The 24,334-nt window shown below is 45.5% G+C and overlaps 41 non-coding genes across 41 annotated transcripts; 19 read left to right on the top strand and 22 right to left on the bottom strand.

Annotated features, from left to right (window-relative positions):
• Positions 1 to 229: 229 nt before the first annotated feature.
• trnal-cag (transfer RNA leucine (anticodon CAG)) lies at positions 230 to 312 on the bottom strand. The gene has a single exon. It is a non-coding gene; the product is annotated as a tRNA-Leu (tRNA).
• Positions 313 to 664: 352 nt separating this feature from the next.
• On the bottom strand, positions 665 to 736 carry trnaq-cug (transfer RNA glutamine (anticodon CUG)). Its single transcript has one exon. It is a non-coding gene; the product is annotated as a tRNA-Gln (tRNA).
• A 673-nt stretch (positions 737 to 1,409) lies between these two features.
• Positions 1,410 to 1,481, top strand: trnap-agg (transfer RNA proline (anticodon AGG)). The gene has a single exon. It is a non-coding gene; the product is annotated as a tRNA-Pro (tRNA).
• A 628-nt stretch (positions 1,482 to 2,109) lies between these two features.
• trnap-ugg (transfer RNA proline (anticodon UGG)) lies at positions 2,110 to 2,181 on the top strand. The gene has a single exon. It is a non-coding gene; the product is annotated as a tRNA-Pro (tRNA).
• A 373-nt stretch (positions 2,182 to 2,554) lies between these two features.
• trnal-cag (transfer RNA leucine (anticodon CAG)) lies at positions 2,555 to 2,637 on the bottom strand. Its single transcript has one exon. It is a non-coding gene; the product is annotated as a tRNA-Leu (tRNA).
• Positions 2,638 to 2,989: 352 nt separating this feature from the next.
• Positions 2,990 to 3,061, bottom strand: trnaq-cug (transfer RNA glutamine (anticodon CUG)). Its single transcript has one exon. It is a non-coding gene; the product is annotated as a tRNA-Gln (tRNA).
• A 673-nt stretch (positions 3,062 to 3,734) lies between these two features.
• trnap-agg (transfer RNA proline (anticodon AGG)) lies at positions 3,735 to 3,806 on the top strand. Its single transcript has one exon. It is a non-coding gene; the product is annotated as a tRNA-Pro (tRNA).
• Positions 3,807 to 4,433: 627 nt separating this feature from the next.
• On the top strand, positions 4,434 to 4,505 carry trnap-ugg (transfer RNA proline (anticodon UGG)). Its single transcript has one exon. It is a non-coding gene; the product is annotated as a tRNA-Pro (tRNA).
• A 373-nt stretch (positions 4,506 to 4,878) lies between these two features.
• trnal-cag (transfer RNA leucine (anticodon CAG)) lies at positions 4,879 to 4,961 on the bottom strand. The gene has a single exon. It is a non-coding gene; the product is annotated as a tRNA-Leu (tRNA).
• Positions 4,962 to 5,313: 352 nt separating this feature from the next.
• On the bottom strand, positions 5,314 to 5,385 carry trnaq-cug (transfer RNA glutamine (anticodon CUG)). The gene has a single exon. It is a non-coding gene; the product is annotated as a tRNA-Gln (tRNA).
• A 673-nt stretch (positions 5,386 to 6,058) lies between these two features.
• trnap-agg (transfer RNA proline (anticodon AGG)) lies at positions 6,059 to 6,130 on the top strand. Its single transcript has one exon. It is a non-coding gene; the product is annotated as a tRNA-Pro (tRNA).
• A 745-nt stretch (positions 6,131 to 6,875) lies between these two features.
• On the bottom strand, positions 6,876 to 6,947 carry trnaq-cug (transfer RNA glutamine (anticodon CUG)). Its single transcript has one exon. It is a non-coding gene; the product is annotated as a tRNA-Gln (tRNA).
• Positions 6,948 to 7,723: 776 nt separating this feature from the next.
• trnap-ugg (transfer RNA proline (anticodon UGG)) lies at positions 7,724 to 7,795 on the top strand. Its single transcript has one exon. It is a non-coding gene; the product is annotated as a tRNA-Pro (tRNA).
• A 376-nt stretch (positions 7,796 to 8,171) lies between these two features.
• On the bottom strand, positions 8,172 to 8,254 carry trnal-cag (transfer RNA leucine (anticodon CAG)). Its single transcript has one exon. It is a non-coding gene; the product is annotated as a tRNA-Leu (tRNA).
• A 352-nt stretch (positions 8,255 to 8,606) lies between these two features.
• trnaq-cug (transfer RNA glutamine (anticodon CUG)) lies at positions 8,607 to 8,678 on the bottom strand. Its single transcript has one exon. It is a non-coding gene; the product is annotated as a tRNA-Gln (tRNA).
• A 673-nt stretch (positions 8,679 to 9,351) lies between these two features.
• On the top strand, positions 9,352 to 9,423 carry trnap-agg (transfer RNA proline (anticodon AGG)). The gene has a single exon. It is a non-coding gene; the product is annotated as a tRNA-Pro (tRNA).
• A 745-nt stretch (positions 9,424 to 10,168) lies between these two features.
• On the bottom strand, positions 10,169 to 10,240 carry trnaq-cug (transfer RNA glutamine (anticodon CUG)). The gene has a single exon. It is a non-coding gene; the product is annotated as a tRNA-Gln (tRNA).
• A 775-nt stretch (positions 10,241 to 11,015) lies between these two features.
• Positions 11,016 to 11,087, top strand: trnap-ugg (transfer RNA proline (anticodon UGG)). Its single transcript has one exon. It is a non-coding gene; the product is annotated as a tRNA-Pro (tRNA).
• Positions 11,088 to 11,460: 373 nt separating this feature from the next.
• On the bottom strand, positions 11,461 to 11,543 carry trnal-cag (transfer RNA leucine (anticodon CAG)). The gene has a single exon. It is a non-coding gene; the product is annotated as a tRNA-Leu (tRNA).
• Positions 11,544 to 11,895: 352 nt separating this feature from the next.
• Positions 11,896 to 11,967, bottom strand: trnaq-cug (transfer RNA glutamine (anticodon CUG)). Its single transcript has one exon. It is a non-coding gene; the product is annotated as a tRNA-Gln (tRNA).
• Positions 11,968 to 12,640: 673 nt separating this feature from the next.
• trnap-agg (transfer RNA proline (anticodon AGG)) lies at positions 12,641 to 12,712 on the top strand. The gene has a single exon. It is a non-coding gene; the product is annotated as a tRNA-Pro (tRNA).
• Positions 12,713 to 13,340: 628 nt separating this feature from the next.
• Positions 13,341 to 13,412, top strand: trnap-ugg (transfer RNA proline (anticodon UGG)). Its single transcript has one exon. It is a non-coding gene; the product is annotated as a tRNA-Pro (tRNA).
• A 373-nt stretch (positions 13,413 to 13,785) lies between these two features.
• On the bottom strand, positions 13,786 to 13,868 carry trnal-cag (transfer RNA leucine (anticodon CAG)). The gene has a single exon. It is a non-coding gene; the product is annotated as a tRNA-Leu (tRNA).
• Positions 13,869 to 14,220: 352 nt separating this feature from the next.
• Positions 14,221 to 14,292, bottom strand: trnaq-cug (transfer RNA glutamine (anticodon CUG)). The gene has a single exon. It is a non-coding gene; the product is annotated as a tRNA-Gln (tRNA).
• A 673-nt stretch (positions 14,293 to 14,965) lies between these two features.
• On the top strand, positions 14,966 to 15,037 carry trnap-agg (transfer RNA proline (anticodon AGG)). Its single transcript has one exon. It is a non-coding gene; the product is annotated as a tRNA-Pro (tRNA).
• Positions 15,038 to 15,665: 628 nt separating this feature from the next.
• On the top strand, positions 15,666 to 15,737 carry trnap-ugg (transfer RNA proline (anticodon UGG)). The gene has a single exon. It is a non-coding gene; the product is annotated as a tRNA-Pro (tRNA).
• Positions 15,738 to 16,101: 364 nt separating this feature from the next.
• On the bottom strand, positions 16,102 to 16,184 carry trnal-cag (transfer RNA leucine (anticodon CAG)). Its single transcript has one exon. It is a non-coding gene; the product is annotated as a tRNA-Leu (tRNA).
• Positions 16,185 to 16,536: 352 nt separating this feature from the next.
• On the bottom strand, positions 16,537 to 16,608 carry trnaq-cug (transfer RNA glutamine (anticodon CUG)). Its single transcript has one exon. It is a non-coding gene; the product is annotated as a tRNA-Gln (tRNA).
• Positions 16,609 to 17,281: 673 nt separating this feature from the next.
• trnap-agg (transfer RNA proline (anticodon AGG)) lies at positions 17,282 to 17,353 on the top strand. Its single transcript has one exon. It is a non-coding gene; the product is annotated as a tRNA-Pro (tRNA).
• Positions 17,354 to 17,981: 628 nt separating this feature from the next.
• Positions 17,982 to 18,053, top strand: trnap-ugg (transfer RNA proline (anticodon UGG)). The gene has a single exon. It is a non-coding gene; the product is annotated as a tRNA-Pro (tRNA).
• A 364-nt stretch (positions 18,054 to 18,417) lies between these two features.
• trnal-cag (transfer RNA leucine (anticodon CAG)) lies at positions 18,418 to 18,500 on the bottom strand. Its single transcript has one exon. It is a non-coding gene; the product is annotated as a tRNA-Leu (tRNA).
• Positions 18,501 to 18,852: 352 nt separating this feature from the next.
• Positions 18,853 to 18,924, bottom strand: trnaq-cug (transfer RNA glutamine (anticodon CUG)). Its single transcript has one exon. It is a non-coding gene; the product is annotated as a tRNA-Gln (tRNA).
• Positions 18,925 to 19,597: 673 nt separating this feature from the next.
• Positions 19,598 to 19,669, top strand: trnap-agg (transfer RNA proline (anticodon AGG)). Its single transcript has one exon. It is a non-coding gene; the product is annotated as a tRNA-Pro (tRNA).
• A 628-nt stretch (positions 19,670 to 20,297) lies between these two features.
• Positions 20,298 to 20,369, top strand: trnap-ugg (transfer RNA proline (anticodon UGG)). The gene has a single exon. It is a non-coding gene; the product is annotated as a tRNA-Pro (tRNA).
• A 373-nt stretch (positions 20,370 to 20,742) lies between these two features.
• On the bottom strand, positions 20,743 to 20,825 carry trnal-cag (transfer RNA leucine (anticodon CAG)). The gene has a single exon. It is a non-coding gene; the product is annotated as a tRNA-Leu (tRNA).
• A 352-nt stretch (positions 20,826 to 21,177) lies between these two features.
• On the bottom strand, positions 21,178 to 21,249 carry trnaq-cug (transfer RNA glutamine (anticodon CUG)). The gene has a single exon. It is a non-coding gene; the product is annotated as a tRNA-Gln (tRNA).
• Positions 21,250 to 21,922: 673 nt separating this feature from the next.
• On the top strand, positions 21,923 to 21,994 carry trnap-agg (transfer RNA proline (anticodon AGG)). The gene has a single exon. It is a non-coding gene; the product is annotated as a tRNA-Pro (tRNA).
• Positions 21,995 to 22,622: 628 nt separating this feature from the next.
• trnap-ugg (transfer RNA proline (anticodon UGG)) lies at positions 22,623 to 22,694 on the top strand. Its single transcript has one exon. It is a non-coding gene; the product is annotated as a tRNA-Pro (tRNA).
• A 364-nt stretch (positions 22,695 to 23,058) lies between these two features.
• trnal-cag (transfer RNA leucine (anticodon CAG)) lies at positions 23,059 to 23,141 on the bottom strand. The gene has a single exon. It is a non-coding gene; the product is annotated as a tRNA-Leu (tRNA).
• A 352-nt stretch (positions 23,142 to 23,493) lies between these two features.
• trnaq-cug (transfer RNA glutamine (anticodon CUG)) lies at positions 23,494 to 23,565 on the bottom strand. Its single transcript has one exon. It is a non-coding gene; the product is annotated as a tRNA-Gln (tRNA).
• Positions 23,566 to 24,238: 673 nt separating this feature from the next.
• Positions 24,239 to 24,310, top strand: trnap-agg (transfer RNA proline (anticodon AGG)). Its single transcript has one exon. It is a non-coding gene; the product is annotated as a tRNA-Pro (tRNA).
• The last annotated feature ends 24 nt before the right edge of the window (positions 24,311 to 24,334 follow it).

The raw sequence follows: 24,334 nt of genomic DNA on the forward strand, positions 1-24,334 counted from the left end.
GACAACGCTGTTATCTCACACGCTTAAAGAGCCGTTTCATTTGCGCACGCACACCAAATGCAGGGAATCCAAGGAGCAGTGGGCACCACCTGAGTACAACAAGGGAGCAATGGGTGCGATAGGGGGCGAGTTGTCTGCTATGGGCTATGCCAGTAGTTGACGTGTGGAGGGATTTGAACGCCCAACTGTTGTCTTATGAGGCAAATTCCGGCTGCCCCAAAAGATATCCTGTCAGAAGTGGGATTCGAACCCACGCCTCCATGGGAGACTGCGACCTGAACGCAGCGCCTTGGACCGCTCGGCCATCCTGACTTGGCGGGTGGTCGCGACTTGTCCAGACCGGGCTGCCCATTTGCATCTGAAGAACAAAAGATACTCTTTTGATGACGAGAATGTCCACATTCTGGCCAAGGGGGACATATGGTTTGAAAGAGGAATGAAATCATCTTCTTTCTTTAACCTAGAAAACCATCACACAACAGAGAAGGTGGCCTAAGACACCAACTATTAGTCACCTACAATGCTGCCCTTAGCTCTTTTCCATTAGGGGTCAACACTCAACCACTGACAAACAAAGGTGAACTCCAACACACATTAGCAGAGTGTGCCTCATTCCATTCTTCATCAATTTGGCAAGTGTAAGTACTAGGTATTGTTCAAAGTCAGGTTCCACCGAGATTTGAACTCGGATTGCTGGATTCAGAGCCCAGAGTGCTAACCATTACACCATGGAACCACTGGGAGCACACCTGTGCAGTTGAAATGTTTTTAAAGTGTATACAGTCAGGAAGGCCCTGCATTCAGGTGACAGTCTTTCCCTGGAGTGGTGGGTTAGAACCCTACGTCTCTCAGTAAAACCTAAATCTGGATTGTGGTGTGGGCTGTAGCACAAAACATCATACCACTCTGGTCAGAAGCTGGATATTTTTTACACCTATTCTGTGAGGTGTCTCTCAGGTGACCCCAACGACGGTCATTCTCAACTTGACTCAGGTGAAACTAACTACCCGGAAGTGGGTCAGAGTGTGAACCACCTGCGCTGTTCAATGTAACGTTCTCTTGACATGTATCCAGCCTACAGAGGCTAAATACCTGGATTTTTTCTTTTTTATCCACAAGACAGTCAGAAGTGAAGAAGCCTCGTGGATGAGTGTTAAAACATCTTCAACCTAACTCCAGCAAGTCTAGTTGTCTACAACAAACTCCTGACAATGACCTGAGTTGTCTACAGCAAACTCCTGACAATGACCTGGATGACCAAGAACCTTCACAGACAGAACATAACACATAGTCCAACAGTGTCTTTTCCCAATTTCCCTTTTCTTTTTAACTTCATCTGGTGATATTGTAATATTTCTCACATAAAATCAGTTACACGACACCTACATAGAATATAGCGCAACAGTCGTGGCTCGTTGGTCTAGGGGTATGATTCTCGCTTAGGGTGCGAGAGGTCCCGGGTTCAAATCCCGGACGAGCCCTGTACAGCCCGGTTCTCCTGTGGGGAAGCTCACCTGCAACGTTGGTTTCGTTGGCTTTGCAATGGCAGTGAAAGGTCCTGGGTTCAAATCTCAAAAAAAGCTTCCCACATGTACTGAATGACTCACACAGTCAAGACAAGCCCCTCACGACACTATCTCAACTCTAAATTCCGTCCTTACTAATGCAAGTTGTGACTGTGGTTGTATTGCATTTTAAAGTGGCAAACTCTATGAACCATGATCAAAAGTGAAGACGTCAGAGAAATAGTGAGATTTGAAGAACTTGACTCACCTTTATAAAAAGAAAAGGAATCCAAAAATGTGGTCCACTTCTTATCGCAATCTTAGGTCTTAGCAGACACGCTTCCCTGGAGAAATGTGTACATTTTGTTGGTCTTGAGGTATAATTCTCACTTTGGCTGAAAGAGGTCCCACATTCAAAATCCCACACAAAACATTCACTGGACTATAGCAAGCATAAATCCTCATCAATGTAAGTCCTTTGTGACTGAGGTGGAATTGCGGGTTTGCAGATGTAGACTCAAAAGCTCTGTGACCCATTCTTGATGAGTATTTCTCACATAAAATCTGTAACAGGACACCTACATAGAATGTTTTCTCTTTCAGAGGCTCGTTGGTCTAGGGGTATGATTCTCGCTTTGGGTGCGAGAGGTCCCGGGTTCAAATCCCGGACGAGCCCTCTGCAGGTGTGGTCCAACTGTAACGTTTGAGAAGTTCGTTTGGAAGTTCCCTATTTCGTTAGACTTGCGGTGCGATTCTTGCAGAAAGGCCTTTCACACACAGTCTTTCCACCAGTCCAGTCTTTGCCAAATGTAGTTAATGTGACAACGCTGTTATCTCACACGCTTAAAGAGCCGTTTCATTTGCGCACGCACACCAAATGCAGGGAATCCAAGGAGCAGTGGGCACCACCTGAGTACAACAAGGGAGCAATGGGTGCGATAGGGGGCGAGTTGTTTGCTATGGGCTATGCCAGTTGTTGACGTGTGGAGGGATTTGAACGCCCAAGTGTTGTCTTATGAGGCAAATTCCGGCTGCCCCAAAAGATATCATGTCAGAAGTGGGATTCGAACCCACGCCTCCATGGGAGACTGCGACCTGAACGCAGCGCCTTGGACCGCTCGGCCATCCTGACTTGGCGGGTGGTCACGACTTGTCCAGACCGGGCTGCCCATTTGCATCTGAAGAACAAAAGATACTCTTTTGATGACGAGAATGTCCACATTCTGGCCAAGGGGGACATATGGTTTGAAAGAGGAATGAAATCATCTTCTTTCTTTAACCTAGAAAACCATCACACAACAGAGAAGGTGGCCTAAGACACCAACTATTAGTCACCTACAATGCTGCCCTTAGCTCTTTTCCATTAGGGGTCAACACTCAACCACTGACAAACAAAGGTGAACTCCAACACACATCAGCAGAGTGTGCCTCATTCCATTCTTCATCAATTTGGCAAGTGTAAGTACTAGGTATTGTTCAAAGTCAGGTTCCACCGAGATTTGAACTCGGATTGCTGGATTCAGAGCCCAGAGTGCTAACCATTACACCATGGAACCACTGGGAGCACACCTGTGCAGTTGAAATGTTTTTAAAGTGTATACAGTCAGGAAGGCCCTGCATTCAGGTGACAGTCTTTCCCTGGAGTGGTGGGTTAGAACCCTACGTCTCTCAGTAAAACCTAAATCTGGATTGTGGTCTGGGCTGTAGCACAAAACATCATACCACTCTGGTCAGAAGCTGGATATTTTTTACACCTATTCTGTGAGGTGTCTCTCAGGTGACCCCAACGACGGTCATTCTCAACTTGACTCAGGTGAAACTAACTACCCGGAAGTGGGTCAGAGTGTGAACCACCTGCGCTGTTCAATGTAACGTTCTCTTTACATGTATCCAGCCTACAGAGGCTAAATACCTGGATTTTTTCTTTTTTATCCACAAGACAGTCAGAAGTGAAGAAGCCTCGTGGATGAGTGTTAAAACATCTTCAACCTAACTCCAGCAAGTCTAGTTGTCTACAACAAACTCCTGACAATGACCTGAGTTGTCTACAGCAAACTCCTGACAATGACCTGGATGACCAAGAACCTTCACAGACAGAACATAACACATAGTCCAACAGTGTCTTTTCCCAATTTCCCTTTTCTTTTTAACTTCATCTGGTGATATTGTAATATTTCTCACATAAAATCAGTTACACGACACCTACATAGAATATAGCGCAACAGTCGTGGCTCGTTGGTCTAGGGGTATGATTCTCGCTTAGGGTGCGAGAGGTCCCGGGTTCAAATCCCGGACGAGCCCTGTACAGCCCGGTTCTCCTGTGAGGAAGCTCACCTGCAACGTTGGTTTCGTTGGCTTTGCAATGGCAGTGAAAAGTCCTGGGTTCAAATCTCAAAAAAAGCTTCCCACATGTACTGAATGACTCACACAGTCAAGACAAGCCCCTCACGACACTATCTCAAATCTAAATTCCGTCCTTACTAATGCAAGTTGTGACTGTTTTATTGCATTTTAAAGTGGCAAACTCTATGAACCATGATCAAAAGTGAAGACGTCAGAGAAATAGTGAGATTTGAAGAACTTGACTCACCTTTATAAAAAGAAAAGGAATCCAAAAATGTGGTCCACTTCTTATCGCAATCTTAGGTCTTAGCAGACACGCTTCCCTGGAGAAATGTGTACATTTTGTTGGTCTTGAGGTATAATTCTCACTTTGGCTGAAAGAGGTCCCACATTCAAAATCCCACACAAAACATTCACTGGACTATAGCAAGCATAAATCCTCATCAATGTAAGTCCTTTGTGACTGAGGTGGAATTGCGGGTTTGCAGATGTAGACTCAAAAGCTCTGTGACCCATTCTTGATGAGTATTTCTCACATAAAATCTGTAACAGGAGACCTACATAGAATGTTTTTTCTCTTTCAGAGGCTCGTTGGTCTAGGGGTATGATTCTTGCGTTGGGTGCGAGAGGTCCCGGGTTCAAATCCCGGACGAGCCCTCTGCAGGTGTGGTCCAACTGTAACGTTTGAGAAGTTCGTTTGGAAGTTCCCTATTTCGTTAGACTTGCGGTGCGATTCTTGCAGAAAGGCCTTTCACACACAGTCTTTCCACCAGTCCAGTCTTTGCCAAATGTAGTTAATGTGACAACGCTGTTATCTCACAAGCTTAAAGAGCCGTTTCATTTGCGCACGCACACCAAATGCAGGGAATCCAAGGAGCAGTGGGCACCACCTGAGTACAACAAGGGAGCAATGGGTGCGATAGGGGGCGAGTTGTTTGCTATGGGCTATGCCAGTTGTTGACGTGTGGAGGGATTTGAACGCCCAACTGTTGTCTTATGAGGCAAATTCCGGCTGCCCCAAAAGATATCCTGTCAGAAGTGGGATTCGAACCCACGCCTCCATGGGAGACTGCGACCTGAACGCAGCGCCTTGGACCGCTCGGCCATCCTGACTTGGCGGGTGGTAGCGACTTGTCCAGACCGGGCTGCCCATTTGCATCTGAAGAACAAAAGATACTCTTTTGATGACGAGAATGTCCACATTCTGGCCAAGGGGGACATATGGTTTGAAAGAGGAATGAAATCATCTTCTTTCTTTAACCTAGAAAACCATCACACAACAGAGAAGGTGGCCTAAGACACCAACTATTAGTCACCTACAATGCTGCCCTTAGCTCTTTTCCATTAGGGGTCAACACTCAACCACTGACAAACAAAGGTGAACTCCAACACACATCAGCAGAGTGTGCCTCATTCCATTCTTCATCAATTTGGCAAGTGTAAGTACTAGGTATTGTTCAAAGTCAGGTTCCACCGAGATTTGAACTCGGATTGCTGGATTCAGAGCCCAGAGTGCTAACCATTACACCATGGAACCACTGGGAGCACACCTGTGCAGTTGAAATGTTTTTAAAGTGTATACAGTCAGGAAGGCCCTGCATTCAGGTGACAGTCTTTCCCTGGAGTGGTGGGTTAGAACCCTACGTCTCTCAGTAAAACCTAAATCTGGATTGTGGTCTGGGCTGTAGCACAAAACATCATACCACTCTGGTCAGAAGCTGGATATTTTTTACACCTATTCTGTGAGGTGTCTCTCAGGTGACCCCAACGACGGTCATTCTCAACTTGACTCAGGTGAAACTAACTACCCGGAAGTGGGTCAGAGTGTGAACCACCTGCGCTGTTCAATGTAACGTTCTCTTTACATGTATCCAGCCTACAGAGGCTAAATACCTGGATTTTTTCTTTTTTATCCACAAGACAGTCAGAAGTGAAGAAGCCTCGTGGATGAGTGTTAAAACATCTTCAACCTAACTCCAGCAAGTCTAGTTGTCTACAACAAACTCCTGACAATGACCTGAGTTGTCTACAGCAAACTCCTGACAATGACCTGGATGACCAAGAACCTTCACAGACAGAACATAACACATAGTCCAACAGTGTCTTTTCCCAATTTCCCTTTTCTTTTTAACTTCATCTGGTGATATTGTAATAGTTCTCACATAAAATCAGTTACACGACACCTACATAGAATATAGCACAACAGTCGTGGCTCGTTGGTCTAGGGGTATGATTCTCGCTTAGGGTGCGAGAGGTCCCGGGTTCAAATCCCGGACGAGCCCTGTACAGCCCGGTTCTCCTGTGAGGAAGCTCACCTGCAACGTTGGTTTCGTTGGCTTTGCAATGGCAGTGAAAGGTCCTGGGTTCAAATCTCAAAAAAAGCTTCCCACATGTACTGAATGACTCACACAGTCAAGACAAGCCCCTCACGACACTATCTCAACTCTAAATTCCGTCCTTACTAATGCAAGTTGTGATTGTGGTTGTATTGCATTTTAAAGTGGCAAACTCTATGAACCATGATCAAAAGTGAAGACGTCAGAGAAATAGTGAGATTTGAAGAACTTGACTCACCTTTATAAAAAGAAAAGGAATCCAAAAATGTGGTCCACTTCTTATCGCAATTTTAGGTCTTAGCAGACACGCAGCGCCTTGGACCGCTCGGCCATCCTGACTTGGCGGGTGGTCACGACTTGTCCAGACCGGGCTGCCCATTTGCATCTGAAGAACAAAAGATACTCTTTTGATGACGAGAATGTCCACATTCTGGCCAAGGGGGACATATGGTTTGAAAGAGGAATGAAATCATCTTCTTTCTTTAACCTAGAAAACCATCACACAACAGAGAAGGTGGCCTAAGACACCAACTATTAGTCACCTACAATGCTGCCCTTAGCTCTTTTCCATTAGGGGTCAACACTCAACCACTGACAAACAAAGGTGAACTCCAACACACATCAGCAGAGTGTGCCTCATTCCATTCTTCATCAATTTGGCAAGTGTAAGTACTAGGTATTGTTCAAAGTCAGGTTCCACCGAGATTTGAACTCGGATTGCTGGATTCAGAGCCCAGAGTGCTAACCATTACACCATGGAACCACTGGGAGCACACCTGTGCAGTTGAAATGTTTTTAAAGTGTATACAGTCAGGAAGGCCCTGCATTCAGGTGACAGTCTTTCCCTGGAGTGGTGGGTTAGAACCCTACGTCTCTCAGTAAAACCTAAATCTGGATTGTGGTCTGGGCTGTAGCACAAAACATCATACCACTCTGGTCAGAAGCTGGATATTTTTTACACCTGGCTTTGCAATGGCAGTGAAAAGTCCTGGGTTCAAATCTCAAAAAAAGCTTCCCACATGTACTGAATGACTCACACAGTCAAGACAAGCCCCTCACGACACTATCTCAACTCTAAATTCCGTCCTTACTAATGCAAGTTGTGACTGTGGTTGTATTGCATTTTAAAGTGGCAAACTCTATGAACCATGATCAAAAGTGAAGACGTCAGAGAAATAGTGAGATTTGAAGAACTTGACTCACCTTTATAAAAAGAAAAGGAATCCAAAAATGTGGTCCACTTCTTATCGCAATCTTAGGTCTTAGCAGACACGCTTCCCTGGAGAAATGTGTACATTTTGTTGGTCTTGAGGTATAATTCTCACTTTGGCTGAAAGAGGTCCCACATTCAAAATCCCACACAAAACATTCACTGGACTATAGCAAGCATAAATCCTCATCAATGTAAGTCCTTTGTGACTGAGGTGGAATTGCGGGTTTGCAGATGTAGACTCAAAAGCTCTGTGACCCATTCTTGATGAGTATTTCTCACATAAAATCTGTAACAGGACACCTACATAGAATGTTTTCTCTTTCAGAGGCTCGTTGGTCTAGGGGTATGATTCTCGCTTTGGGTGCGAGAGGTCCCGGGTTCAAATCCCGGACGAGCCCTCTGCAGGTGTGGTCCAACTGTAACGTTTGAGAAGTTCGTTTGGAAGTTCGTTTGGAAGTTCCCTATTTCGTTAGACTTGCGGTGCGATTCTTGCAGAAAGGCCTTTCACACACAGTCTTTCAACCAGTCCAGTCTTTGCCAAATGTAGTTAATGTGACAACGCTGTTATCTCACACGCTTAAAGAGCCGTTTCATTTGCGCACGCACACCAAATGCAGGGAATCCAAGGAGTAGTGGGCACCACCTGAGTACAACAAGGGTGCGATAGGGGGCGAGTTGTTTGCTATGGGCTATGCCAGTTGTTGACGTGTGGAGGGATTTGAACGCCCAACTGTTGTCTTATGAGGCAAATTCCGGCTGCCCCAAAAGATATCCTGTCAGAAGTGGGATTCGAACCCACGCCTCCATGGGAGACTGCGACCTGAACGCAGCGCCTTGGACCGCTCGGCCATCCTGACTTGGCGGGTGGTCGCGACTTGTCCAGACCGGGCTGCCCATTTGCATCTGAAGAACAAAAGATACTCTTTTGATGACGAGAATGTCCACATTCTGGCCAAGGGGGACATATGGTTTGAAAGAGGAATGAAATCATCTTCTTTCTTTAACCTAGAAAACCATCACACAACAGAGAAGGTGGCCTAAGACACCAACTATTAGTCACCTACAATGCTGCCCTTAGCTCTTTTCCATTAGGGGTCAACACTCAACCACTGACAAACAAAGGTGAACTCCAACACACATCAGCAGAGTGTGCCTCATTCCATTCTTCATCAATTTGGCAAGTGTAAGTACTAGGTATTGTTCAAAGTCAGGTTCCACCGAGATTTGAACTCGGATTGCTGGATTCAGAGCCCAGAGTGCTAACCATTACACCATGGAACCACTGGGAGCACACCTGTGCAGTTGAAATGTTTTTAAAGTGTATACAGTCAGGAAGGCCCTGCATTCAGGTGACAGTCTTTCCCTGGAGTGGTGGGTTAGAACCCTACGTCTCTCAGTAAAACCTAAATCTGGATTGTGGTCTGGGCTGTAGCACAAAACATCATACCACTCTGGTCAGAAGCTGGATATTTTTTACACCTATTCTGTGAGGTGTCTCTCAGGTGACCCCAACGACGGTCATTCTCAACTTGACTCAGGTGAAACTAACTACCCGGAAGTGGGTCAGAGTGTGAACCACCTGCGCTGTTCAATGTAACGTTCTCTTTACATGTATCCAGCCTACAGAGGCTAAATACCTGGATTTTTTCTTTTTTATCCACAAGACAGTCAGAAGTGAAGAAGCCTCGTGGATGAGTGTTAAAACATCTTCAACCTAACTCCAGCAAGTCTAGTTGTCTACAACAAACTCCTGACAATGACCTGAGTTGTCTACAGCAAACTCCTGACAATGACCTGGATGACCAAGAACCTTCACAGACAGAACATAACACATAGTCCAACAGTGTCTTTTCCCAATTTCCCTTTTCTTTTTAACTTCATCTGGTGATATTGTAATATTTCTCACATAAAATCAGTTACACGACACCTACATAGAATATAGCACAACAGTCGTGGCTCGTTGGTCTAGGGGTATGATTCTCGCTTAGGGTGCGAGAGGTCCCGGGTTCAAATCCCGGACGAGCCCTGTACAGCCCGGTTCTCCTGTGAGGAAGTTCACCTGCAACGTTGGTTTCGTTGGCCTTGCAATGGCAGTGAAAGGTCCTGGGTTCAAATCTCAAAAAAAGCTTCCCACATGTACTGAATGACTCACACAGTCAAGACAAGCCCCTCACGACACTATCTCAACTCTAAATTCCGTCCTTACTAATGCAAGTTGTGATTGTGGTTGTATTGCATTTTAAAGTGGCAAACTCTATGAACCATGATCAAAAGTGAAGACGTCAGAGAAATAGTGAGATTTGAAGAACTTGACTCACCTTTATAAAAAGAAAAGGAATCCAAAAATGTGGTCCACTTCTTATCGCAATCTTAGGTCTTAGCAGACACGCAGCGCCTTGGACCGCTCGGCCATCCTGACTTGGCGGGTGGTCACGACTTGTCCAGACCGGGCTGCCCATTTGCATCTGAAGAACAAAAGATACTCTTTTGATGACGAGAATGTCCACATTCTGGCCAAGGGGGACATATGGTTTGAAAGAGGAATGAAATCATCTTCTTTCTTTAACCTAGAAAACCATCACACAACAGAGAAGGTGGCCTAAGACACCAACTATTAGTCACCTACAATGCTGCCCTTAGCTCTTTTCCATTAGGGGTCAACACTCAACCACTGACAAACAAAGATGAACTCCAACACACATCAGCAGAGTGTGCCTCATTCCATTCTTCATCAATTTGGCAAGTGTAAGTACTAGGTATTGTTCAAAGTCAGGTTCCACCGAGATTTGAACTCGGATTGCTGGATTCAGAGCCCAGAGTGCTAACCATTACACCATGGAACCACTGGGAGCACACCTGTGCAGTTGAAATGTTTTTAAAGTGTATACAGTCAGGAAGGCCCTGCATTCAGGTGACAGTCTTTCCCTGGAGTGGTGGGTTAGAACCCTACGTCTCTCAGTAAAACCTAAATCTGGATTGTGGTCTGGGCTGTAGCACAAAACATCATACCACTCTGGTCAGAAGCTGGATATTTTTTACACCTGGCTTTGCAATGGCAGTGAAAAGTCCTGGGTTCAAATCTCAAAAAAAGCTTCCCACATGTACTGAATGACTCACACAATCAAGACAAGCCCCTCACGACACTATCTCAAATCTAAATTCCGTCCTTACTAATGCAAGTTGTGACTGTTTTATTGCATTTTAAAGTGGCAAACTCTATGAACCATGATCAAAAGTGAAGACGTCAGAGAAATAGTGAGATTTGAAGAACTTGACTCACCTTTATAAAAAGAAAAGGAATCCAAAAATGTGGTCCACTTCTTATCGCAATCTTAGGTCTTAGCAGACACGCTTCCCTGGAGAAATGTGTACATTTTGTTGGTCTTGAGGTATAATTCTCACTTTGGCTGAAAGAGGTCCCACATTCAAAATCCCACACAAAACATTCACTGGACTATAGCAAGCATAAATCCTCATCAATGTAAGTCCTTTGTGACTGAGGTGGAATTGCGGGTTTGCAGATGTAGACTCAAAAGCTCTGTGACCCATTCTTGATGAGTATTTCTCACATAAAATCTGTAACAGGAGACCTACATAGAATGTTTTTTCTCTTTCAGAGGCTCGTTGGTCTAGGGGTATGATTCTCGCTTTGGGTGCGAGAGGTCCCGGGTTCAAATCCCGGACGAGCCCTCTGCAGGTGTGGTCCAACTGTAACGTTTGAGAAGTTCGTTTGGAAGTTCCCTATTTCGTTAGACTTGCGGTGCGATTCTTGCAGAAAGGCCTTTCACACACAGTCTTTCCACCAGTCCAGTCTTTGCCAAATGTAGTTAATGTGACAACGCTGTTATCTCACACGCTTAAAGAGCCGTTTCATTTGCGCACGCACACCAAATGCAGGGAATCCAAGGAGCAGTGGGCACCACCTGAGTACAACAAGGGAGCAATGGGTGCGATAGGGGGCGAGTTGTTTGCTATGGGCTATGCCAGTTGTTGACGTGTGGAGGGATTTGAACGCCCAAGTGTTGTCTTATGAGGCAAATTCCGGCTGCCCCAAAAGATATCCTGTCAGAAGTGGGATTCGAACCCACGCCTCCATGGGAGACTGCGACCTGAACGCAGCGCCTTGGACCGCTCGGCCATCCTGACTTGGCGGGTGGTCGCGACTTGTCCAGACCGGGCTGCCCATTTGCATCTGAAGAACAAAAGATACTCTTTTGATGACGAGAATGTCCACATTCTGGCCAAGGGGGACATATGGTTTGAAAGAGGAATGAAATCATCTTCTTTCTTTAACCTAGAAAACCATCACACAACAGAGAAGGTGGCCTAAGACACCAACTATTAGTCACCTACAATGCTGCCCTTAGCTCTTTTCCATTAGGGGTCAACACTCAACCACTGACAAACAAAGGTGAACTCCAACACACATTAGCAGAGTGTGCCTCATTCCATTCTTCATCAATTTGGCAAGTGTAAGTACTAGGTATTGTTCAAAGTCAGGTTCCACCGAGATTTGAACTCGGATTGCTGGATTCAGAGCCCAGAGTGCTAACCATTACACCATGGAACCACTGGGAACACACCTGTGCAGTTGAAATGTTTTTAAAGTGTATACAGTCAGGAAGGCCCTGCATTCAGGTGACAGTCTTTCCCTGGAGTGGTGGGTTAGAACCCTACGTCTCTCAGTAAAACCTAAATCTGGATTGTGGTCTGGGCTGTAGCACAAAACATCATACTACTCTGGTCAGAAGCTGGATATTTTTTACACCTATTCTGTGAGGTGTCTCTCAGGTGACCCCAACGACGGTCATTCTCAACTTGACTCAGGTGAAACTAACTACCCGGAAGTGGGTCAGAGTGTGAACCACCTGCGCTGTTCAATGTAACGTTCTCTTTACATGTATCCAGCCTACAGAGGCTAAATACCTGGATTTTTTCTTTTTTATCCACAAGACAGTCAGAAGTGAAGAAGCCTCGTGGATGAGTGTTAAAACATCTTCAACCTAACTCCAGCAAGTCTAGTTGTCTACAACAAACTCCTGACAATGACCTGAGTTGTCTACAGCAAACTCCTGACAATGACCTGGATGACCAAGAACCTTCACAGACAGAACATAACACATAGTCCAACAGTGTCTTTTCCCAATTTCCCTTTTCTTTTTAACTTCATCTGGTGATATTGTAATATTTCTCACATAAAATCAGTTACACGACACCTACATAGAATATAGCACAACAGTCGTGGCTCGTTGGTCTAGGGGTATGATTCTCGCTTAGGGTGCGAGAGGTCCCGGGTTCAAATCCCGGACGAGCCCTGTACAGCCCGGTTCTCCTGTGAGGAAGCTCACCTGCAACGTTGGTTTCGTTGGCTTTGCAATGGCAGTGAAAAGTCCTGGGTTCAAATCTCAAAAAAAGCTTCCCACATGTACTGAATGACTCACACAGTCAAGACAAGCCCCTCACGACACTATCTCAACTCTAAATTCCGTCCTTACTAATGCAAGTTGTGATTGTGGTTGTATTGCATTTTTAAGTGGCAAACTCTATGAACCATGATCAAAAGTGAAGACGTCAGAGAAATAGTGAGATTTGAAGAACTTGACTCACCTTTATAAAAAGAAAAGGAATCCAAAAATGTGGTCCACTTCTTATCGCAATCTTAGGTCTTAGCAGACACGCTTCCCTGGAGAAATGTGTACATTTTGTTGGTCTTGAGGTATAATTCTCACTTTGGCTGAAAGAGGTCCCACATTCAAAATCCCACACAAAACATTCACTGGACTATAGCAAGCATAAATCCTCATCAATGTAAGTCCTTTGTGACTGAGGTGGAATTGCGGGTTTGCAGATGTAGACTCAAAAGCTCTGTGACCCATTCTTGATGAGTATTTCTCACATAAAATCTGTAACAGGACACCTACATAGAATGTTTTCTCTTTCAGAGGCTCGTTGGTCTAGGGGTATGATTCTCGCTTTGGGTGCGAGAGGTTCCGGGTTCAAATCCCGGACGAGCCCTCTGCAGGTGTGGTCCAACTGTAACGTTTGAGAAGTTCGTTTGGAAGTTCCCTATTTCGTTAGACTTGCGGTGCGATTCTTGCAGAAAGGCCTTTCACACACAGTCTTTCCACCAGTCCAGTCTTTGCCAAATGTAGTTAATGTGACAACGCTGTTATCTCACACGCTTAAAGAGCCGTTCCATTTGCGCACGCACACCAAATGCAGGGAATCCAAGGAGCAGTGGGCACCACCTGAGTACAACAAGGGAGCAATGGGTGCGATAGGGGGCGAGTTGTTTGCTATGGGCTATGCCAGTTGTTGACGTGTGGAGGGATTTGAACGCCCAAGTGTTGTCTTATGAGGCAAATTCCGGCTGCCCCAAAAGATATCCTGTCAGAAGTGGGATTCGAACCCACGCCTCCATGGGAGACTGCGACCTGAACGCAGCGCCTTGGACCGCTCGGCCATCCTGACTTGGCGGGTGGTCACGACTTGTCCAGACCGGGCTGCCCATTTGCATCTGAAGAACAAAAGATACTCTTTTGATGACGAGAATGTCCACATTCTGGCCAAGGGGGACATATGGTTTGAAAGAGGAATGAAATCATCTTCTTTCTTTAACCTAGAAAACCATCACACAACAGAGAAGGTGGCCTAAGACACCAACTATTAGTCACCTACAATGCTGCCCTTAGCTCTTTTCCATTAGGGGTCAACACTCAACCACTGACAAACAAAGGTGAACTCCAACACACATCAGCAGAGTGTGCCTCATTCCATTCTTCATCAATTTGGCAAGTGTAAGTACTAGGTATTGTTCAAAGTCAGGTTCCACCGAGATTTGAACTCGGATTGCTGGATTCAGAGCCCAGAGTGCTAACCATTACACCATGGAACCACTGGGAGCACACCTGTGCAGTTGAAATGTTTTTAAAGTGTATACAGTCAGGAAGGCCCTGCATTCAGGTGACAGTCTTTCCCTGGAGTGGTGGGTTAGAACCCTACGTCTCTCAGTAAAACCTAAATCTGGATTGTGGTCTGGGCTGTAGCACAAAACATCATACCACTCTGGTCAGAAGCTGGATATTTTTTACACCTATTCTGTGAGGTGTCTCTCAGGTGACCCCAACGACGGTCATTCTCAACTTGACTCAGGTGAAACTAACTACCCGGAAGTGGGTCAGAGTGTGAACCACCTGCGCTGTTCAATGTAACGTTCTCTTTACATGTATCCAGCCTACAGAGGCTAAATACCTGGATTTTTTCTTTTTTATCCACAAGACAGTCAGAAGTGAAGAAGCCTCGTGGATGAGTGTTAAAACATCTTCAACCTAACTCCAGCAAGTCTAGTTGTCTACAACAAACTCCTGACAATGACCTGAGTTGTCTACAGCAAACTCCTGACAATGACCTGGATGACCAAGAACCTTCACAGACAGAACATAACACATAGTCCAACAGTGTCTTTTCCCAATTTCCCTTTTCTTTTTAACTTCATCTGGTGATATTGTAATAGTTCTCACATAAAATCAGTTACACGACACCTACATAGAATATAGCACAACAGTCGTGGCTCGTTGGTCTAGGGGTATGATTCTCGCTTAGGGTGCGAGAGGTCCAGGGTTCAAATCCCGGACGAGCCCTGTACAGCCCGGTTCTCCTGTGAGGAAGCTCACCTGCAACGTTGGTTTCGTTGGCTTTGCAATGGCAGTGAAAAGTCCTGGGTTCAAATCTCAAAAAAAGCTTCCCACATGTACTGAATGACTCACACAGTCAAGACAAGCCCCTCACGACACTATCTCAACTCTAAATTCCGTCCTTACTAATGCAAGTTGTGACTGTGGTTGTATTGCATTTTAAAGTGGCAAACTCTATGAACCATGATCAAAAGTGAAGACGTCAGAGAAATAGTGAGATTTGAAGAACTTGACTCACCTTTATAAAAAGAAAAGGAATCCAAAAATGTGGTCCACTTCTTATCGCAATCTTAGGTCTTAGCAGACACGCTTCCCTGGAGAAATGTGTACATTTTGTTGGTCTTGAGGTATAATTCTCACTTTGGCTGAAAGAGGTCCCACATTCAAAATCCCACACAAAACATTCACTGGACTATAGCAAGCATAAATCCTCATCAATGTAAGTCCTTTGTGACTGAGGTGGAATTGCGGGTTTGCAGATGTAGACTCAAAAGCTCTGTGACCCATTCTTGATGAGTATTTCTCACATAAAATCTGTAACAGGACACCTACATAGAATGTTTTCACTTTCAGAGGCTCGTTGGTCTAGGGGTATGATTCTCGCTTTGGGTGCGAGAGGTCCCGGGTTCAAATCCCGGACGAGCCCTCTGCAGGTGTGGTCCAACTGTAATGTTTGAGAAGTTCGTTTGGAAGTTCCCTATTTCGTTAGACTTGCGGTGCGATTCTTGCAGAAAGGCCTTTCACACACAGTCTTTCAACCAGTCCAGTCTTTGCCAAATGTAGTTAATGTGACAACGCTGTTATCTCACACGCTTAAAGAGCCGTTTCATTTGCGCACGCACACCAAATGCAGGGAATCCAAGGAGTAGTGGGCACCACCTGAGTACAACAAGGGTGCGATAGGGGGCGAGTTGTTTGCTATGGGCTATGCCAGTTGTTGACGTGTGGAGGGATTTGAACGCCCAACTGTTGTCTTATGAGGCAAATTCCGGCTGCCCCAAAATATATCGTGTCAGAAGTGGGATTCGAACCCACGCCTCCATGGGAGACTGCGACCTGAACGCAGCGCCTTGGACCGCTCGGCCATCCTGACTTGGCGGGTGGTCGCGACTTGTCCAGACCGGGCTGCCCATTTGCATCTGAAGAACAAAAGATACTCTTTTGATGACGAGAATGTCCACATTCTGGCCAAGGGGGACATATGGTTTGAAAGAGGAATGAAATAATCTTCTTTCTTTAACCTAGAAAACCATCACACAACAGAGAAGGTGGCCTAAGACACCAACTATTAGTCACCTACAATGCTGCCCTTAGCTCTTTTCCATTAGGGGTCAACACTCAACCACTGACAAACAAAGGTGAACTCCAACACACATCAGCAGAGTGTGCCTCATTCCATTCTTCATCAATTTGGCAAGTGTAAGTACTAGGTATTGTTCAAAGTCAGGTTCCACCGAGATTTGAACTCGGATTGCTGGATTCAGAGCCCAGAGTGCTAACCATTACACCATGGAACCACTGGGAGCACACCTGTGCAGTTGAAATGTTTTTAAAGTGTATACAGTCAGGAAGGCCCTGCATTCAGGTGACAGTCTTTCCCTGGAGTGGTGGGTTAGAACCCTACGTCTCTCAGTAAAACCTAAATCTGGATTGTGGTCTGGGCTGTAGCACAAAACATCATACCACTCTGGTCAGAAGCTGGATATTTTTTACACCTATTCTGTGAGGTGTCTCTCAGGTGACCCCAACGACGGTCATTCTCAACTTGACTCAGGTGAAACTAACTACCCGGAAGTGGGTCAGAGTGTGAACCACCTGCGCTGTTCAATGTAACGTTCTCTTTACATGTATCCAGCCTACAGAGGCTAAATACCTGGATTTTTTCTTTTTTATCCACAAGACAGTCAGAAGTGAAGAAGCCTCGTGGATGAGTGTTAAAACATCTTCAACCTAACTCCAGCAAGTCTAGTTGTCTACAACAAACTCCTGACAATGACCTGAGTTGTCTACAGCAAACTCCTGACAATGACCTGGATGACCAAGAACCTTCACAGACAGAACATAACACATAGTCCAACAGTGTCTTTTCCCAATTTCCCTTTTCTTTTTAACTTCATCTGGTGATATTGTAATATTTCTCACATAAAATCAGTTACACGACACCTACATAGAATATAGCACAACAGTCGTGGCTCGTTGGTCTAGGGGTATGATTCTCGCTTAGGGTGCGAGAGGTCCCGGGTTCAAATCCCGGACGAGCCCTGTACAGCCCGGTTCTCCTGTGAGGAAGCTCACCTGCAACGTTGGTTTCGTTGGCTTTGCAATGGCAGTGAAAGGTCCTGGGTTCAAATCTCAAAAAAAGCTTCCCACATGTACTGAATGACTCACACAGTCAAGACAAGCCCCTCACGACACTATCTCAACTCTAAATTCCGTCCTTACTAATGCAAGTTGTGACTGTGGTTGTATTGCATTTTAAAGTGGCAAACTCTATGAACCATGATCAAAAGTGAAGACGTCAGAGAAATAGTGAGATTTGAAGAACTTGACTCACCTTTATAAAAAGAAAAGGAATCCAAAAATGTGGTCCACTTCTTATCGCAATCTTAGGTCTTAGCAGACACGCTTCCCTGGAGAAATGTGTACATTTTGTTGGTCTTGAGGTATAATTCTCACTTTGGCTGAAAGAGGTCCCACATTCAAAATCCCACACAAAACATTCACTGGACTATAGCAAGCATAAATCCTCATCAATGTAAGTCCTTTGTGACTGAGGTGGAATTGCGGGTTTGCAGATGTAGACTCAAAAGCTCTGTGACCCATTCTTGATGAGTATTTCTCACATAAAATCTGTAACAGGACACCTACATAGAATGTTCTCTCTTTCAGAGGCTCGTTGGTCTAGGGGTATGATTCTCGCTTTGGGTGCGAGAGGTCCCGGGTTCAAATCCCGGACGAGCCCTCTGCAGGTGTGGTCCAACTGTAATGTTTGAGAAGTTCGTTTGGAAGTTCCCTATTTCGTTAGACTTGCGGTGCGATTCTTGCAGAAAGGCCTTTCACACACAGTCTTTCAACCAGTCCAGTCTTTGCCAAATGTAGTTAATGTGACAACGCTGTTATCTCACACGCTTAAAGAGCCGTTTCATTTGCGCACGCACACCAAATGCAGGGAATCCAAGGAGTAGTGGGCACCACCTGAGTACAACAAGGGTGCGATAGGGGGCGAGTTGTTTGCTATGGGCTATGCCAGTTGTTGACGTGTGGAGGGATTTGAACGCCCAACTGTTGTCTTATGAGGCAAATTCCGGCTGCCCCAAAAGATATCCTGTCAGAAGTGGGATTCGAACCCACGCCTCCATGGGAGACTGCGACCTGAACGCAGCGCCTTGGACCGCTCGGCCATCCTGACTTGGCGGGTGGTCACGACTTGTCCAGACCGGGCTGCCCATTTGCATCTGAAGAACAAAAGATACTCTTTTGATGACGAGAATGTCCACATTCTGGCCAAGGGGGACATATGGTTTGAAAGAGGAATGAAATCATCTTCTTTCTTTAACCTAGAAAACCATCACACAACAGAGAAGGTGGCCTAAGACACCAACTATTAGTCACCTACAATGCTGCCCTTAGCTCTTTTCCATTAGGGGTCAACACTCAACCACTGACAAACAAAGGTGAACTCCAACACACATCAGCAGAGTGTGCCTCATTCCATTCTTCATCAATTTGGCAAGTGTAAGTACTAGGTATTGTTCAAAGTCAGGTTCCACCGAGATTTGAACTCGGATTGCTGGATTCAGAGCCCAGAGTGCTAACCATTACACCATGGAACCACTGGGAGCACACCTGTGCAGTTGAAATGTTTTTAAAGTGTATACAGTCAGGAAGGCCCTGCATTCAGGTGACAGTCTTTCCCTGGAGTGGTGGGTTAGAACCCTACGTCTCTCAGTAAAACCTAAATCTGGATTGTGGTCTGGGCTGTAGCACAAAACATCATACCACTCTGGTCAGAAGCTGGATATTTTTTACACCTATTCTGTGAGGTGTCTCTCAGGTGACCCCAACGACGGTCATTCTCAACTTGACTCAGGTGAAACTAACTACCCGGAAGTGGGTCAGAGTGTGAACCACCTGCGCTGTTCAATGTAACGTTCTCTTGACATGTATCCAGCCTACAGAGGCTAAATACCTGGATTTTTTCTTTTTTATCCACAAGACAGTCAGAAGTGAAGAAGCCTCGTGGATGAGTGTTAAAACATCTTCAACCTAACTCCAGCAAGTCTAGTTGTCTACAACAAACTCCTGACAATGACCTGAGTTGTCTACAGCAAACTCCTGACAATGACCTGGATGACCAAGAACCTTCACAGACAGAACATAACACATAGTCCAACAGTGTCTTTTCCCAATTTCCCTTTTCTTTTTAACTTCATCTGGTGATATTGTAATATTTCTCACATAAAATCAGTTACACGACACCTACATAGAATATAGCACAACAGTCGTGGCTCGTTGGTCTAGGGGTATGATTCTCGCTTAGGGTGCGAGAGGTCCCGGGTTCAAATCCCGGACGAGCCCTGTACAGCCCGGTTCTCCTGTGAGGAAGCTCACCTGCAACGTTGGTTTCGTTGGCTTTGCAATGGCAGTGAAAGGTCCTGGGTTCAAATCTCAAAAAAAGCTTCCCACATGTACTGAATGACTCACACAGTCAAGACAAGCCCCTCACGACACTATCTCAACTCTAAATTCCGTCCTTACTAATGCAAGTTGTGACTGTGGTTGTATTGCATTTTAAAGTGGCAAACTCTATGAACCATGATCAAAAGTGAAGACGTCAGAGAAATAGTGAGATTTGAAGAACTTGACTCACCTTTATAAAAAGAAAAGGAATCCAAAAATGTGGTCCACTTCTTATCGCAATCTTAGGTCTTAGCAGACACGCTTCCCTGGAGAAATGTGTACATTTTGTTGGTCTTGAGGTATAATTCTCACTTTGGCTGAAAGAGGTCCCACATTCAAAATCCCACACAAAACATTCACTGGACTATAGCAAGCATAAATCCTCATCAATGTAAGTCCTTTGTGACTGAGGTGGAATTGCGGGTTTGCAGATGTAGACTCAAAAGCTCTGTGACCCATTCTTGATGAGTATTTCTCACATAAAATCTGTAACAGGACACCTACATAGAATGTTTTCTCTTTCAGAGGCTCGTTGGTCTAGGGGTATGATTCTCGCTTTGGGTGCGAGAGGTCCCGGGTTCAAATCCCGGACGAGCCCTCTGCAGGTGTGGTCCAACTGTAACGTTTGAGAAGTTCGTTTGGAAGTTCCCTATTTCGTTAGACTTGCGGTGCGATTCTTGCAGAAAGGCCTTTCACACACAGTCTTTCAACCAGTCCAGTCTTTGCCAAATGTAGTTAATGTGACAACGCTGTTATCTCACACGCTTAAAGAGCCGTTTCATTTGCGCACGCACACCAAATGCAGGGAATCCAAGGAGCAGTGGGCACCACCTGAGTACAACAAGGGAGCAATGGGTGCGATAGGGGGCGAGTTGTTTGCTATGGGCTATGCCAGTAGTTGACGTGTGGAGGGATTTGAACGCCCAACTGTTGTCTTATGAGGCAAATTCCGGCTGCCCCAAAAGATATCCTGTCAGAAGTGGGATTCGAACCCACGCCTCCATGGGAGACTGCGACCTGAACGCAGCGCCTTGGACCGCTCGGCCATCCTGACTTGGCGGGTGGTCGCGACTTGTCCAGACCGGGCTGCCCATTTGCATCTGAAGAACAAAAGATACTCTTTTGATGACGAGAATGTCCACATTCTGGCCAAGGGGGACATATGGTTTGAAAGAGGAATGAAATCATCTTCTTTCTTTAACCTAGAAAACCATCACACAACAGAGAAGGTGGCCTAAGACACCAACTATTAGTCACCTACAATGCTGCCCTTAGCTCTTTTCCATTAGGGGTCAACACTCAACCACTGACAAACAAAGGTGAACTCCAACACACATTAGCAGAGTGTGCCTCATTCCATTCTTCATCAATTTGGCAAGTGTAAGTACTAGGTATTGTTCAAAGTCAGGTTCCACCGAGATTTGAACTCGGATTGCTGGATTCAGAGCCCAGAGTGCTAACCATTACACCATGGAACCACTGGGAGCACACCTGTGCAGTTGAAATGTTTTTAAAGTGTATACAGTCAGGAAGGCCCTGCATTCAGGTGACAGTCTTTCCCTGGAGTGGTGGGTTAGAACCCTACGTCTCTCAGTAAAACCTAAATCTGGATTGTGGTCTGGGCTGTAGCACAAAACATCATACCACTCTGGTCAGAAGCTGGATATTTTTTACACCTATTCTGTGAGGTGTCTCTCAGGTGACCCCAACGACGGTCATTCTCAACTTGACTCAGGTGAAACTAACTACCCGGAAGTGGGTCAGAGTGTGAACCACCTGCGCCGTTCAATGTAACGTTCTCTTGACATGTATCCAGCCTACAGAGGCTAAATACCTGGATTTTTTCTTTTTTATCCACAAGACAGTCAGAAGTGAAGAAGCCTCGTGGATGAGTGTTAAAACATCTTCAACCTAACTCCAGCAAGTCTAGTTGTCTACAACAAACTCCTGACAATGACCTGAGTTGTCTACAGCAAACTCCTGACAATGACCTGGATGACCAAGAACCTTCACAGACAGAACATAACACATAGTCCAACAGTGTCTTTTCCCAATTTCCCTTTTCTTTTTAACTTCATCTGGTGATATTGTAATATTTCTCACATAAAATCAGTTACACGACACCTACATAGAATATAGCACAACAGTCGTGGCTCGTTGGTCTAGGGGTATGATTCTCGCTTAGGGTGCGAGAGGTCCCGGGTTCAAATCCCGGACGAGCCCTGTACAGCCCGGTTCTCCTGTGAGGAAGCTCACCTGCAACGTTGGTTTCGTTGGCTTTGCAATGGCAGTGAAAGGTCCTGGGTTCAAATCTCAAAAAAAGCTTCCCACATGTACTGAATGACTCACACAGTCAAGACAAGCCCCTCACGACACTATCTCAACTCTAAATTCCGTCCTTACTAATGCAAGTTGTGACTGTGGTTGTATTGCATTTTAAAGTGGCAAACTCTATGAACCATGATCAAAAGTGAAGACGTCAGAGAAATAGTGAGATTTGAAGAACTTGACTCACCTTTATAAAAAGAAAAGGAATCCAAAAATGTGGTCCACTTCTTATCGCAATCTTAGGTCTTAGCAGACACGCTTCCCTGGAGAAATGTGTACATTTTGTTGGTCTTGAGGTATAATTCTCACTTTGGCTGAAAGAGGTCCCACATTCAAAATCCCACACAAAACATTCACTGGACTATAGCAAGCATAAATCCTCATCAATGTAAGTCCTTTGTGACTGAGGTGGAATTGCGGGTTTGCAGATGTAGACTCAAAAGCTCTGTGACCCATTCTTGATGAGTATTTCTCACATAAAATCTGTAACAGGACACCTACATAGAATGTTTTCTCTTTCAGAGGCTCGTTGGTCTAGGGGTATGATTCTCGCTTTGGGTGCGAGAGGTCCCGGGTTCAAATCCCGGACGAGCCCTCTGCAGGTGTGGTCCAACTGTAACGTTTGAGAAGTTCGTTTGGAAGTTCCCTATTTCGTTAGACTTGCGGTGCGATTCTTGCAGAAAGGCCTTTCACACACAGTCTTTCAACCAGTCCAGTCTTTGCCAAATGTAGTTAATGTGACAACGCTGTTATCTCACACGCTTAAAGAGCCGTTTCATTTGCGCACGCACACCAAATGCAGGGAATCCAAGGAGTAGTGGGCACCACCTGAGTACAACAAGGGTGCGATAGGGGGCGAGTTGTTTGCTATGGGCTATGCCAGTTGTTGACGTGTGGAGGGATTTGAACGCCCAACTGTTGTCTTATGAGGCAAATTCCGGCTGCCCCAAAAGATATCCTGTCAGAAGTGGGATACGAACCCACGCCTCCATGGGAGACTGCGACCTGAACGCAGCGCCTTGGACCGCTCGGCCATCCTGACTTGGCGGGTGGTCGCGACTTGTCCAGACCGGGCTGCCCATTTGCATCTGAAGAACAAAAGATACTCTTTTGATGACGAGAATGTCCACATTCTGGCCAAGGGGGACATATGGTTTGAAAGAGGAATGAAATCATCTTCTTTCTTTAACCTAGAAAACCATCACACAACAGAGAAGGTGGCCTAAGACACCAACTATTAGTCACCTACAATGCTGCCCTTAGCTCTTTTCCATTAGGGGTCAACACTCAACCACTGACAAACAAAGGTGAACTCCAACACACATCAGCAGAGTGTGCCTCATTCCATTCTTCATCAATTTGGCAAGTGTAAGTACTAGGTATTGTTCAAAGTCAGGTTCCACCGAGATTTGAACTCGGATTGCTGGATTCAGAGCCCAGAGTGCTAACCATTACACCATGGAACCACTGGGAGCACACCTGTGCAGTTGAAATGTTTTTAAAGTGTATACAGTCAGGAAGGCCCTGCATTCAGGTGACAGTCTTTCCCTGGAGTGGTGGGTTAGAACCCTACGTCTCTCAGTAAAACCTAAATCTGGATTGTGGTCTGGGCTGTAGCACAAAACATCATACCACTCTGGTCAGAAGCTGGATATTTTTTACACCTATTCTGTGAGGTGTCTCTCAGGTGACCCCAACGACGGTCATTCTCAACTTGACTCAGGTGAAACTAACTACCCGGAAGTGGGTCAGAGTGTGAACCACCTGCGCTGTTCAATGTAACGTTCTCTTGACATGTATCCAGCCTACAGAGGCTAAATACCTGGATTTTTTCTTTTTTATCCACAAGACAGTCAGAAGTGAAGAAGCCTCGTGGATGAGTGTTAAAACATCTTCAACCTAACTCCAGCAAGTCTAGTTGTCTACAACAAACTCCTGACAATGACCTGAGTTGTCTACAGCAAACTCCTGACAATGACCTGGATGACCAAGAACCTTCACAGACAGAACATAACACATAGTCCAACAGTGTCTTTTCCCAATTTCCCTTTTCTTTTTAACTTCATCTGGTGATATTGTAATATTTCTCACATAAAATCAGTTACACGACACCTACATAGAATATAGCGCAACAGTCGTGGCTCGTTGGTCTAGTGGTATGATTCTCGCTTAGGGTGCGAGAGGTCCCGGGTTCAAATCCCGGACGAGCCCTGTACAGCCCGGTTCTCCTGTGAG

This window comes from Solea solea, chromosome 3, assembly GCF_958295425.1.
Source record: "Solea solea chromosome 3, fSolSol10.1, whole genome shotgun sequence".
NCBI classification, from domain to species: domain Eukaryota; kingdom Metazoa; phylum Chordata; class Actinopteri; order Pleuronectiformes; family Soleidae; genus Solea; species Solea solea.